Genomic DNA, 15,067 nt, shown 5'->3' with positions numbered 1-15,067 from the left:
CTTCTCAAACTGTGCTATCAAGTGTGAAAGGGCCCGTCTCAGTTACAACACTATCTTCAGACAGCATGAAACTTACAGGAAAGCTCTAAGTCTATATTTCCCATTTTAAACCCATAGACATGATAAGAGAATTTTCCTCCTTTTGGAGGTTCCTTGTTAAGCCAGAGTATTTTATCTATTTTTATTTTCTGTTGTTTTTTAAATATGTTTTTCAGTATTTGGAATATGCTTTCCGTTTCTGAAATGGATTTATTTTTTACATTTCTAATTAACAAAATATTGTCTACTCAATGTATATAATTCAAAACATATATAGCCACTTTTCATCATATGTTCTTCTATTTATATTTGATACATAAATGGGAACTGAATATAACCCACTTTTTTTCACTTAACATTACATCAAGATTCTGTGTCTGTATCCAGAAAGCTAATCTGCTGTATATTGTATATTTCTTAATGACTGAAGAATACTCCACTATATAACTGAAATCTAAGTTGGTTCATCCAATCCCCTGTTTATTAACATCCAATTTGTTTCCTATCTTCATTATCTGAAACAATCTTAACTTTTCTATATATATTTTTTTCTTACCTGTTGGTTTATGCCTGTAGGACAAAATCTAAGAAATGGAGAAGTGGGGCACTGTGGGTAGTAGGTAAAGCTGCTGCCTGCAGTACTGGCATCCCATGTGGGCACCAGTTCAAGTCCCAGCTGTTCTACTTCAGATCCAGCTGTCTGCTATGGCCTGGGAAAGCTGCAGAAGATGGCCCAAGTGCCTGGGTCCCTGCACCTGTGTGGGAGACCCAGAGGAAGCTCCAAGCTCCTGGCTTCAGATGGGCTCAGCTCTGGCTATTGTGGCCATCTGGAGAGTGAACCAGAGGATGGAAGACCTCTCTTTCTCTCTCTGTCTCTACCTCTGCCTCTTTGTAATTCTGCTTTTCCAATAAATAAATCGTTATAAATAAATAAATAAATAATTGAGAGGATTAGCCATTATTTTAATATGCTACAGCTGGCGCCGTGGCTCAGTAGGCTAATCCTCCGCCTGCAGCGCAGAAACACCTGGTTCTAGTCCCAGTCGGGGCGCCGGATTCTGTCCCGGTTGCCCCTCTTCCAGGCCAGCCCTCTGCTATGGCCCAGGAGTGCAGTGGAGGATGGCCCAAGTGCTTGGGCCCTGTACCCCATGGGAGACCAGGAGAAGCACCTGGCTCCTGCCTTCGGATCAGTGCAATGTGCCGGCTGCAGCGCACAGGCCATGGCGGCCATTGGAGGGTGAACCAACGGAAAAGGAAGACCTTTTTCTCTGTCTCTCTCTCTCACTGTCCACTCTGCCTGCCAAAAAAAAAAAAAAAAAATATGCTGCAAGTAGTTAAATTTCCCTGTATGGTATTCACATCACGGATCTTCCACCAACAGTGTGGAAGCATACTTAAACAGTACTTGTATTCCCATTTTCTCACCAAGGCCGGAACTAACCATTTTTTTAAATCACATCAATGAACAATAACATTTTTATTTTATATGAATTCTATGTCCACTGAAATTGATAACTTTTCTACTGTTGGAGTTATATTTACGAATTACTTCTGGTCATAGACTAAATTGTATCCCCCCAAATTTCGTGTTGACGCCCTAACCCAATATGGCTGTACTTGGGTATGGGACTTTTGAAGTGGTAATTAAGGTTAAATGATGTCATTAGGGTGGGACATTGATCCAACATTACTGGTGTCCTTATAGGAAGAGACACCAGGCATATGCATGCACAGGGGAAGCCACGTGAAGCTACAGTGAGGAGGGGGCCTCAGGAGAAATCTACTCTGCCTGTACCTTGACCTTGCACTTTTAGTCTCCATCACTGAGAAAATAAATCTCCACTTTCAGCCACAGAATTTTGACAAACTAGGCACCTTGTCATCTTGAGATTATAACATTATTCATCCACTTTTTTTTCTCATACTTGATAATCTTGTTTTTTCCATTGAAGGAGTTAATTTAAAACTTTGAAATGTTAGTAAGTGGGAGATAGGCTTCGAACCTTACGTTTTTGCAAACTCTAGTTATTTGTTCCAAAACATTTGGGGGTGGTGGTAGAGGATCTGTTCAGCACATCGATTTGAAATATCACCTATAGTGCTTGCTAGATTCCCAGGGTTTTTTCTGTTAGGTTAGTTCTGGCTCTTTAGTCTCCTCCATTGTCCTGCCTGTGTATTCCAATGCTGGTATCATAGAGTAACATATGGTTTCCACTGCCACAAGTTAACACTATGGTTAAATACTTCAATGGTACCCTTCTACTCATAACTTTCATATTCAGGATGTTTCTAGATATTCCTGTAGATTTAATCTCCCAAATAAGTGAGGCTCATGCTGTCATTTTCCAAAAATGTTATTTGTACAAAAGAATTTGTAAAAAATTTGTATAAATTTATCCTCCTGTTAAGGCCATGGAGTGCCTCTCCATTCATTCTGATATTCTTTCATGGCCTTCATTTGGTTAGCTCATTGGTGTTTTCTCTTCATACAGCTTCTGTCTATATCCTGTTAAATTTATTCTCGTTATTCTTTGTACTGGGCCTAGATTTTGCAAGCCAAGATAAGATGTCCTGCTGTGTTGGTTTGAGTCTGAAACTTACCTTCCTTTCTCAGGACTAGCTTATTTCTAAAATCACCATTCTTGAAGATCTTTGACGGGCTCCCAGTCAATTTTATTCTCAAGTACTCTGTGGCTTAAAAAGCAGAACCAGAAATCTTGACATGAGAGGCTTCTTGCATCGCTACATCCACCTTGTCACTGCTACTCAATGGCTGCAAACGTGACCTGAGAAAGCTTTGGTCGCTTAGCAACAAATGGGAATAGCTCCTCCCCTCCCCATTCTTCTAGAAATAAAGGCTTAAGCCTCAGGGCTCTGAAGGGAAACATCAGTTTGAACTCCGGGAAAACAGCCTTTCTTCCTTAAGCTGCCTTTGCTTATTTCCAAAAGCCCACGCTGCATTCCAAGCTTTGGTCACAGGGGGGATTTATAAGGGGTGTCTCAGCACACGTGGGAGGGGCTTGCACGAGAAAGTGCCTCCAAGAGGCCAGGGTCCCAAATACCCCCAGCTCCCCATTCCTCCAGGATAGGTTTTTGTGCTGGTCAGAATCACGACCTTACCCAGAGAAACAGAGCTTAGCAGGAGACTCACAGCTGTCATGTGGTGCTCTCTGACCAGGACCCAGCCTAGAGCCTGCCTGCTCCCGGAATCCACACTTCCCTCTCCCTCTCTGTTTCCACCTGGAACTCAGGGCAGGCTGCGATACAAGTGTTCCTTTTCCTGCTGAATGCACTTCCTTCCAGCTCATTCCAGCATCACATTTCCATTCAGCTCATTTATTTAATTTCCCAAATATAAAAATAATCTGATCCTCTCCCAGGCTGCTCTCAGACAGGACACACAACACAAGGCCCTGGACAGACCATAGCTTGTTTGTCCCTAGCCAACAGTGGACTACAGTCAACCATACAGATACGGCCTTGACCCCTCAGGTTGGGTTACTGTTACAAGGAGGGAATGTGGGTGGGCAACAGCGATTATTGGCTTGTCTGGCATTCTGTTCTTTGCTTTTAACATTTCACTCAGTTGGTTTCGGTTGTCTCTTTTTCACACCATATAGACTTTTTCACCCAACTTAAAAGTTTTCTGTTACATAAGTGAGTTTAGTCCCTTCTTGTTTCAGTTTAATAATAGCAATATTTAACTTACTGATTTAGCTAAGGACATTAAATTATTTAACTTAACAAACACCTTCAGCGTTTATGGGATGCCCCATGTGTTCGAGGAGCTATCATAATACCTTCTTCCATAAGTACCATTTTATTACATAGTCTTCATATGTAGAAGACTTATTATCCCCATTTTATAGATGACGAAACTGAGACACACACAGGTTCAAAAGTGTCTCGGCAGCACATAGCTGGTAGTCAGTGAACCAGGGTCAGACGCAGGTTTCTGACTGCGAAGCGGAAACTTTCATCTCCCATCTCAGTCTCCGTTTCCATGCTCTGTGCTGTTGCCTCAATATCGTCTTCTCTACCTCCTCTGATGCCTTTATGTTTCTTCTTCCTCCACAGAAGACCTCCCTTCTTGAAATGAGAGGGTCCCTTCCTTTCTCAGAGGGAACTCAGGGACTATCAAAAGGCCAGATCAGAGGAACACAGTGAGGAGGGGCTGGGTGCTCACTTCACATTCCAGGGATGCCAGCCAGTCTTGGAATGCTGTTGAACTTTGGTGGGAAAGAGGCTGGGAGGCTCCATGTTCTCTCAGAGCCTGCCTGCAGTTCCAATGTTTGTCCCTTCAGTATTAATAGGGAGTGACAACATTTTCTCTACTTCCCATAAGCCTATTACATTCTCTAGAAAATGGTATCTGCCTTTAATTTGTTCCTGAGCATGACTATATTTGGAAGAAAGGCTTTAACATGTGTGGTCTGTGTTCAGTTTCATTCCCAAATTCAGCATCACTCCAACTCCTACTCTACCTGTCTTTGCTTTCCTTTGATTAATTTTTGTATAGATTTTTAGGGGGTCATCTCTGATTTCACCTGAGGCTGAGAGGCTGCCATCATCCTGGAATTACTTATTTCTTTTAAATTCATCTTATTTTAGGTGATCTTTTCATTCATCACATCTACATGGGGAAAATTTTTGGCTATCCAATATCACCATGAAAACATTGCTGAAGAAATTTTGGAAATGAACAACCAAGAAAATTTGATCGTTTCTGTACGTAGACTCTTTTTAACTAAGGTGCCGAAGAAGAAGTGAGTTTAAAGGAGAATAAAAATAAAGATAATAATACATGGTAATGTTAATATTTTATACAACAAAATCATTGCGTATCTTATCTGTATATATTGTAAGTGAATGCTTACCTACCAGGAATAAAAATGCCATTATAAATGCTACATATTTAGCAAAAATCCCACTGAGATCAGGAAAAACATTAAAAGAACATTATGTGGCTATATGGCACAAAGTTCACCAGTTTCTCGTTTGTAGTTTGCATTCTGGGATGCAGCAGTGATTTAGATTCTGGATGTCTGACAACATTTTACCGACTCCAGTAAAAGTCAATGGAAGTTTTGCATGAGTCAGATCATGTTCCTTAAGTTATTTAAACACTAAGTATGAATTTGGACTAATAGATAGAAGAGAAATTGATTAAGGTCAAACAGTTTGTAATTAATGTGTAGGTCAATAAGCATTGCAGAAAATCTAATCCCAAACATTATATCAATGTAGGATGAGATAATTTAAAAATTAACTATAAGAGTGCTGACTGTACCTTATATTTTACTGAAAAGAGTGAAGAGAATATTTTGATGATCTTGCCTCTTTTTTTTTTAAATTTTTAAGTACTCAGTGAAGAGTATTCTTACTCCATAGGGAATTATCTGCCACTTCATCCCTGGAATTCTACTAAGAAAAATAGAAATATATACACATTTCATTAACATTTCACAAATAACTAAAAGGAAAAAGATTCCAAAGTCTCTTTCTGTCTCAGAAATACGGCAGTAAAAAAAGTCTAAATATAATGTCTACTAAACCTCATAAAACATAGAATTCTTTCTCACCACTGGAGTCCTATAAGGGGGATGCAATATGGTCAGAATCATTTCTGGTTTTGCAAACATCAATTATGAAAACCATTAGGATTGTGTTTTTACCAGCAACTGCTTACCACATATCTGGGAATTTGGTATAATTTTCACAAATGAGACAGCTAATGCAGTTTTATGTTATAACTTACCTCAAAATAGTACCATACTTCTCAAGGAACATCCAAGGTCTTGGAGATACTGAATGCCACACAGGAAATTCTATCTATGCTCTGAAGGAAAAAAAGAAAAAAAAAATCACAAGAAGTGTAAACCCACGAAAGGGAAGAGAGGTACAGCACAGAGAACAAAGGGAACAGAGAAAGGGATAACATTTTTAAAAATAGAAAATTATGACGGCTACTTGGCCATAAAGTAACGATTCATGTTTTAATGTGAAATATTTTTCATTGCTTTTTAGTTATATTTTATACAGCTTCCAGAGAAGAAAAAAATCATTTAAAATTATGGCATATGGCTGAAAGCTAACCTTATGCCCTGAGTGAGAGGGCAATTAATTCAGTGTTCAGCATCCACTTATAACCTTGTGATCCTTACATTCAACTACTGACAAATCTTGCCCATGACTATTGGGTATATAATTTTTCTATACTGAATCATTTCCATAATAAATTAATTTTGTGACTCTTTTTTAACCTATCTGAAATTATTGCTTTACTTTAAAAAAATTAAGATAGAACTAGTTTTCTTTACCATATTTTGTAGAGGATTTCTTAAACTCTCTTCTGACCTGTTGTTTTCAACTTTGAGGACTAATCAAAACTGAAGTATTGACATTCATTATATGCCAATATTCCCATCTCCAAAAAGACACCCAAAACAGATATATGATTATCCAAGGGAACCTGGTAATTTCCCTTAAAAAAAAAAAAAACACAGCTATTGAGCCCCCCATGCCCTAGGAGCTACATTTAGTATGCCAGCTTCATAGTTCAATAAGAAGAATTTCATTTGATGGAGAATAGTCTTTACATGCACTGAAAAACATATTTAGAAACTGGAGTATTTCTAGCTCCTCCCTTCACTGCCACAAGTGATGCTAGGCTTGTATCTAAGGAGGATGGAACTAATGATGGATGGGACCAGCAACGTGGTGTTTGAGACAGATAGTGTGTAATAGAACATGGAGTGAATAGGCTGAATGGAAAGGATCCAGAAGGAAAAGACTGCTGGATAACAAACTTCTGTGTCAAAACAGCCAGGCAGGTAACACAAATAAGTGAACAGGCCCTATTTAAGAAAGGTGCATAACTGAGTGAGTACAGAGGACCATGGCAAATTAGGGAGAGCAATGTTCTTTGTATTTTATTTATTTGACAGACAGAAAGACAGAGTTCACATGTGCTGATTCACTGCACCAAATGCTTGCAACAGCTGGGATTTGGCCAAGTAGAAGCCAGAAGCCAGGAATTCAATTCTGGTCTCCCTCATAGGTGGCAGGGACCCAAGTACTTGAGCCGCCACCTGCTGCCTCCCAGGGTACACATTAGCAGGAAACTGGAATGGGGAGTGGAGCTGGGACACAAATCCAGGCACTCTGATATAGGACACAGGTGTCCCAAGTGGCACCTTAACCCCTAATACCAAATGACTGACCCATACTGTTTTTTTAGAGCAGAGCCGTTCATTAAGTATTTATGGGCATATTGCCCATCTGTATTTATTCTTAAGTATCTTCATTCAGTCTCATAGATTTATAAATTACTGTAGAGATCTGTGCTGTGGCGTAGCAGGTTAAGCAGCTTTCTGCAGTGTCTGCAGTGGTTCGAGTCCTGGCTGCTTCACTTCCCATCCAGCTCCCTGCTAATGTGCCTGGAAAAGAAGCAGAAGGTAGCCAAAGTCCTTGGGCCTCTGCACCTGTGTTGGAAGACCTGCATGAACCTCTGGCTCCGGACTTCAGCCTGGCCTAGCTCTGGCCGTTGTGGCCATTTGGAGCATGAATCAGTGGATGGAAGATCTCTCTCTGTGTCTCCTTTTCTCTGTGTAACTCTGCCTTTCAAGAAAATAAGTACATCTAGGGGCTGGCACTGTGGTGTAGTGGGTAAGGCTGCCGCCTGCAGTACCAGCATCCCATATGGGTGTTCATTCGAGTCCTGGCTGTCCCACTTCTGATCAAGCTCTCAGCTATGGCCTGGAAAGCAGTGGAAGGTGGCCCAAGTCCTTGGGTCCCAGCACCCATGTGGGAGACCCAGAAGAAGCTCCTGGCTTCAGATCCATGTGGCTCTGGCCGTTGCAGCCAATTGGGGAGTGAACCAGCGGATGGAAGACTCTCTTTCCCTCTCCCTCTCCCTTTCTCTCTGCCTCTGTCTCTCTGTAACTCTGCCTTCAAATAAATAAATAAATCTTTTTAACAAAAGAAAATAAATAAATCTTAAAAAAATGATATGCATGTGACAGAAAATGTTATAGCCCAGTTCATACTACCCCCCTGAACTCCATACTCCATATCCAGCTTCTTTGACATTTCCAGTTGGAACTCTAGCAGGCATCTGAAAAATAATAAATTCTTCACTTGCCTTTCTGAACTCCAGACAGGATCGTTCTCATTCCTTCCCATACCATTTTATGTCTCCACCATTTGCAATTTCTTAAGTCAAAACCTTGACATCATTCTTGATGCTTCCTTTCTTCCTATCCTCAAATCCAGAGGGAAGACTTGTGGGCTCTACATTGGAATTAAGCTCATTGGCAAACTGTTGTTCACCACTTCCACTGTCACAACTGTAATTTTAGCTCTACCTTGTGTGATTACAAATTGTCTCTTAACTCTTCCTGCTTCCACTCATATTACCTCATAGCCTCTTCTCTATATAGTAGGTAGAGATTTAGATAGTGAAATAAACAAGAAATTTAAATGTAAATCCCTCAAAAACATCTAGCTCTGAGATGATCTTGGTAGGAGAGAAAGGCTATTTAATACTCTTCTGCTTTGGAGGATTACTCTTTTTTCTATCTCTCTGAATGCCACAAAATATGCTTTGGGTTGCTTTATCATTATCTAACATGCAATACATTATCTCCCCCTTATCCATGGTTTTCCATTCCATGGCTTCAACTATCAAACATGGTTTTAAGGCTCAAAATGGTCCAAAAACAAAATAGAAAATTTGAGAAATGAACAATTCATAAGTTTTAAATTGTGTACCATTCTGAGTAGCAGAATTTATTCTCACAGCATCCCAATCCGTCCCACTCAGCCAGGACATGAATCATTCCCTGGTTCTTTGTATTCACAGTGTGCACACTACCTTCCTGTAGTCATTTGATAGGCTTCTTAGGGATCAGACTGGCTACTGGGAATCACAGTACTCGTGTTCAAGTAATGCTTATTCTACTTAATAATGGCCCAAACTGCAGGAGCAGTGATGGTGGCAATTTCTTTACAATATATTGTTATATTTATTCTGTTTTATTAAGTTGTTGTCAATCACTTTTGGGGATATTTATAAACTAACTTTATCATAAATATATATTATATATATGAATAAATAGAGTATTCATAGGGTTTGATACTATTACCAGTTTCAAGCATCTGTTGGGTTCTTAGAATATGCCCCAACAGATATGGGAGGGCCTTCCCTGTTAGGTTTGTTCTACTATTAATGCTTTATCTTAAGACTGTACTTTCAGGGATCATTTCTATAGTTCGTTAATGCTTCATCTTAAGTTCGTAGCATGAAAGCTCCGGAAGGGCAGGTTTTCCGGTGTTCTTCACTGCTGTGTATTCACAGAAGAAAGAACTGTGCCAGGCAAACAAACCATGGCTGCTCAAAAATGAACGAATGGACAGTGAAGATTTTAGGAGTAGGCATTTAGCATAGTTGATGAGACACCACTCGGACTACTTGTAGTTTGTATTTGAGTGCCTGAGTTCAAATCCCTGCGTCACTTCCTACTAATCCAGCTTCCTACTGATGTTCACCCTGGGAGACACCAGCATGAGAGGCCAGGTGCTGAGTTCCAGACTTTGGCTTAGTCTAGCCACAGCTGTTGCAGGCATTTGGTGAGTGAACCAGCAGATGGAAGACAATTTCTCTCTCTCTCTCTCTCTCTCTTTTTCTCTCTCCCCCTCTTTTCTGTTCAAATGAATGGAAATTTTTTAAAAATTAAATGCAGTCATGTAGTCTCAAAACTTATATTTTTGACATTAAATAGTTGACTTCTAGGATGCTAAAAGGTCATAAAGGACCTTAAGAATCACAATAGAGAGTTTTGATTCTCTGAGTAAGAATTTACTGAAAAGCATTAAATGGAAGAGCAATGTCATTGTCACACTTAAGAAATCTTGCATTGACAACATCCAGGAGAATGTCCTAGAGAAGGAAACCACTTAGGAAGATTTACAATCATCTTAGTAAACGTTAATGGTGGTCTGGCATAAGCTCCTGGCGATAGAGATGGAGAGAAAAGGACTGATTTGAAAGTTATTTATAAAATGGATTCATTTAGGGGGGCAGCATTGTGGCATAGTGGGTAGGGCACCAGACTGCTACACAGGCACCACATATGGATGCTGGTTCATGTCCCAGTTGCTCCACTTCCATTCTAGCTCCCTACTGACATGTCTGGGAGGGCAGTAGAGGACAGCCCAAGTGCTTGGGCCCCCACATCTGCGTGGGAGACCTGAAAGAGGCTCCTGGCTCATGGCTTTAGCCTGGTTTAGCCCCAGCTGATGCAACCATTTGAGTAGTGAACAAGTAGATGGAAGATCTCTGTCTCTCCCTCTGTAGCTCTGTCTTTCAAACAAAGGAAATAAATATTTTTTTTATTTTTTTTTTATTTTTGACAGGCAGAGTGGACAGTGAGAGAGAGACAGAGAGAAAGGTCTTCCTTTTGCCATTGGTTCACCCTCCAATGGCCGCTGCGGCCGGCGCATCACGCTGATCCGATGGCAGGAGCCAGGTGTTTATCCTGGTCTCCCATGGGGTGCAGGGCCCGAGGACTTGGGCCATCCTCCACTGCACTCCCTGGCCACAGCAGAGAGCTGGCTTGGAAGAGGGGCAACCGGGACAGGATCGGTGCCCCAACCGGGACTAGAACCCGGTGTGCCGGCGCTGCAAGGTGGAGGATTAGCCTAGTGAGCCGCGGCTCCGGCCGGAAATAAATATTTTTTTTAAAATGGATTCATCAGGAACTGATGATGGATTAACTGTGCAGAGTAAGTGAAGAGTGAAAGATAATTCACAGGTGTTCTCTGCAATAGGTCCTAGAAGGTTTGGGAAAATCATTAGTTCACTATGGCTGTGTTGAATGTTGATGTCAGTAGCCCCTCTGTGTGGAGGAATCCTACGTCCAATTAGAAATATTCAATCTAAAGATCTAACATGGGGACTTATATTTTGGAGCCACTGAATAATAGCTAGTTTGCAATTGCAGCTATTGAACAAGAGATTTTCCTAGTAGATCATGAAGACTGAGCACTGAAGAGAATGTAGGATAGAATTGTGAAGGAAAAAAAATGTAAGAGACAGGCAGAGGATCGAAAGCTTACAAAGGAGAATAAGAAGGATTGGTTAGTGGGTATAATCAATATCTATAGTTACTTGCTCAGAAAGAATTAAAGCAATAAGTGCCTAATACATTCCTGTATAATCTGTATGTATCAGTTAAAAATTTAAAAAGAAGTTGTATTCACCAGGAGAGTTTGAATCAAATTACAGCATCCTTCAAAAGAGCTAATGTGTAAACCCATCAAAACTCAGTAGACAGACAAGCTGAAAAGACATAATGGGTTGATCAATACAATGTCATGCTTGGTATTAAATATGGTATATGATAAATAAGCAATAACGGATAGCAAGGTGCTGGGAAGTGTCGAGTAGAGGAATTATGACAGAAGAAATAAAAGAAGGGTAAATGAAATATCATGCAAGGCGAACAGCCTATATACTCACTCTACACAAGTATTCCCTCTACATTCAATCTTTACTTGTAAAATCACGCAGCACTTTGAAATCTCCAGAGACTGCTCCTTCTCAGTATGTGTGTTGTGTGTATGTGTGAGTGTGCATCTTCAGTTAGCAAACATTTATACGAGTTTCACTATAAATTTATTCTACATAGCCAGTCATGTTGCTGCTAAGTCTTGTGATAAAGCAGTAGTAGTTCTAATGGCAAAATCTGCTAATTTTTAGAGGATTACTCTAAGATCTTTTAGGTTGCTGTTTTAGCCATTGTAAATGCTGAGTTTTCTAATATAATTTTAGGTAATAGGGTACTTAGGATAAAAGTTGAAGAGTACTGTTGGAAATGCATCTTGCTTAGTAACAATTCACATTTATTGGACAATTATAATATACTTGGGAATCTGTTAAGTGCAATACAAGTGTCAAGTAATTTAAACTGTAAAACAACCCCAGAAAGTGGATTCTATTATTAGCGTTATTTTTCAAATGAAGAAGCTGAGACCCAGAAAGTTTGAGTGTTTGTTTAGTGGCAGAGGCAGGAAATTTTATAATCTGACTTTAGCACCCATGGTCAATTTCCTCTCAGTTGCATTGTCTCCAATATTTCATCATGTCACTATTCACTTACCAACATTTATTTTCTGGTTACACATAAATCTCACTCAGAGAATCATCGTCATCATTTTATATGATGCAGTATTCATGTTTTTATATTCTCAGTAGAAGTAAATTCTATTGTGTTGCTTTTTGTATTGAACAACCATACAGAAACTGAACTCAATAACGAAGCACTTACATATAGATTTTAATATGAAATAAATATAAAATCATGATCAATATTTAATCTCTTACAAATAATGGGCTTATTTCCATTTCCTGGTGAGAAAGCCTCTAGAGGCCTGCTCAGCTGACAGAGCTGATGACTAGGAAGGGAACACAGCTAGGTCAAGTATCTCCAAGCACTTCCTGAGTGCCGGGTCTCTTTGCACTGAGATTATTTAAAGTGTGCATAGAAAACTTTCTAATCTCATCATTTTATGTTTTCCCTTTGTTGCCCTAAATTTCCAGTTTTCTTTAATTTCTTATTCCTTGATTGATGTACTTGCTAGTAGGCATTTCTGACATAATATTAGAGAACATGACTTATCTAATTTTTAAACATTTTGCATTTTGCATCTAATACACTTAGTTATCTTTTATATCTAAGATATGAGTAAAACACAATGTGTGTTTATATTTTAATATTGTCTGTAAATATATCTTAATGTCATGGACATCTAATAAACATGGGTAAACTGCAACATGTAAGAGGTTAAATTAGAACTGGGGGTGACTCAGCTGCATAGCAGGTCACAGATTTGATCTTAATAATAATGACTAAATCCCTGTAAGTCAAATAAATTATAATTGAGTGTAGGGTAAATAAGTGAAGGAGAACTCATATTCTCAACTCTACTCTAGACAGAGAGATAAATATGTGCTAGCGGTGTTAGAAACATCTATGTCCATTCCTAAAAGTAGTCAGATGAAACTGCTAATGGGTGTTGCTTCAGGAAATTTGTATCAGAAGGGTATGACTTTTAGCAAATGAACATGGTACTTTGTAAGAGAGTACTGGAAATACGGGTTTGATTCATAAGGTTTTCTGGGTTTGTTTGTTTTAAAACAATTTTTGTTCAAAGAGTAAATATGAGAAGGACGCAGGGAGGTGGGTGTGGAGTTAGAACTCTTATTTCTTGATTGTGGTGATAGATACAGGAAGGAACACAAGTGATAAAAACTGAAGAATTTCACACACACATTTGAAAACATGCACATATATGGCCGGCGCCGTGGCTCAACAGGCTGATCCTCTGCCTTGCGGCGCCGGCACACCGGGTTCTAGTCCCAGTCGGGGTGCCGGATTCTGTCCCGATTGCCCCTCTTCCAGGCCAGCTCTCTGCTGTGGTCTGAGAGTGCAGTGGAGGATGGCCCAAGTGCTTGGGCCCTGCACCCCATGGGAGACCAGGATAAACACCTGGCTCCTGCCATCGGATCAGCGCGGTGCGCCGGCCGCAGTGTGCTGGCCGCAGCGGCCATTGGAGGGTGAACCAATGGCAAAGGAAGAACCTTTCTCTCTGTCTCTGTCTCTCTCACTGTCCACTCTGCCTGTTAAAAAAAAAAAAGAAAGAAAGAAAGAAAACATGCACATATATGCACACATACTCACACATGAGTAACAATAAAACTGGGAAGTCTGAATAATACTGGTGCATGGTATCAATGTCAAGATCTTTGTGACATTAAAGTATGATTTTGCAAAATGTTATAATTTGGAGAAAGTGAGCAAGTGTTCAAGGGCTCATTCCATATTATATCTTACATTAGCATGTGAATGTACTACAATTACTCAATGAAAATTCAATAAAAAGTAATTCTGTAATTTTAAATTAATTTACTAAACAGTGCATAAAAATGAAAATAAGATTATTTTTAAACCTACCTTTTATTAATAAATTCATTTTAAAGGCCACGTATGTACCTTATTTTAAAAGTACTTTGACTTATGGAATTATTTTGTTTTCAATAACTTCTTAACATACTTTTTATAGAGTAAGTCTCCTTGGTAATTTTATCATATCCATGCATATTTTTGCATGGGCATGTAATCTGAAAAAGAGCCCAGTAGGTTTTATTTCCAGCAGATAGCTGGTAAGATTTTTTTATTATGAAGCAGCAAATATGTCTTATTGCATGTCATTGTAGAAAAACTAATTTTTACATAAAAAACTTACAGTTATTTCCTCATCTGCATGGTAATAACAATAATACCACAATAATATTATCGAATAAGAAGGAAAAGAAAAGCATATTGTGCTTTATTATATTGTATATTAATCCAAGTACTTCGATTTTATTGACTTTTTATAATAATCTTGTAAAATGAATATTATAATCATCCCCATTTTTTATATAAGAAAACTGAGACCAAGAGAAATGAAATAATCCTGTGAATACAAATATATATGATATGTAAGGTTATTCTGGTAAAATATACTTGCAGAATATTAAGATCAACTATAGTAAGTGTTAGACTTGGATTAAAAGTATGGGCGCTGGGTTCTAGTCCTGGTTGCTTCTCTTCCAGTCCAGCTCTCTGCTGTGGCCCGGGAGGGCAGTGGAGGATGGCCCAGGTGCTTGGGCCCTGCACCTGCATGGGAGATCAGAAGGAAGCACCTGGTTCCTGGCTTCGGATCAGTGCAGCTCCAGCCGTGGCAGCCATTTGAGGGGTGAACCAATGGAGGGAAGACCTTTCTCTCTCTCTCTCTCTCTCTCTGTCTTAACTCTATCTGCTAAATAAATTAAAAAAAAAAAAAGTAAGGCAGGTTTCTTTTGTCCTTTGGCCATCTTCTTCAAGGTATCCAAATACTAGTGTAAATCTCTCTTTTACCCAAGGTAAGGTTGTATTAGTCAATGAAAAATGTCAAGATGCCCAGCGTTGGTGAGAATTACATA

This window comes from Lepus europaeus, chromosome 1 (genome assembly GCF_033115175.1).
Source record: "Lepus europaeus isolate LE1 chromosome 1, mLepTim1.pri, whole genome shotgun sequence".
In the NCBI taxonomy this organism is placed as follows: domain Eukaryota; kingdom Metazoa; phylum Chordata; class Mammalia; order Lagomorpha; family Leporidae; genus Lepus; species Lepus europaeus.
The sequence above is the reverse complement of the archived record's forward strand: the minus strand, read 5'-3'. Positions refer to the sequence as shown.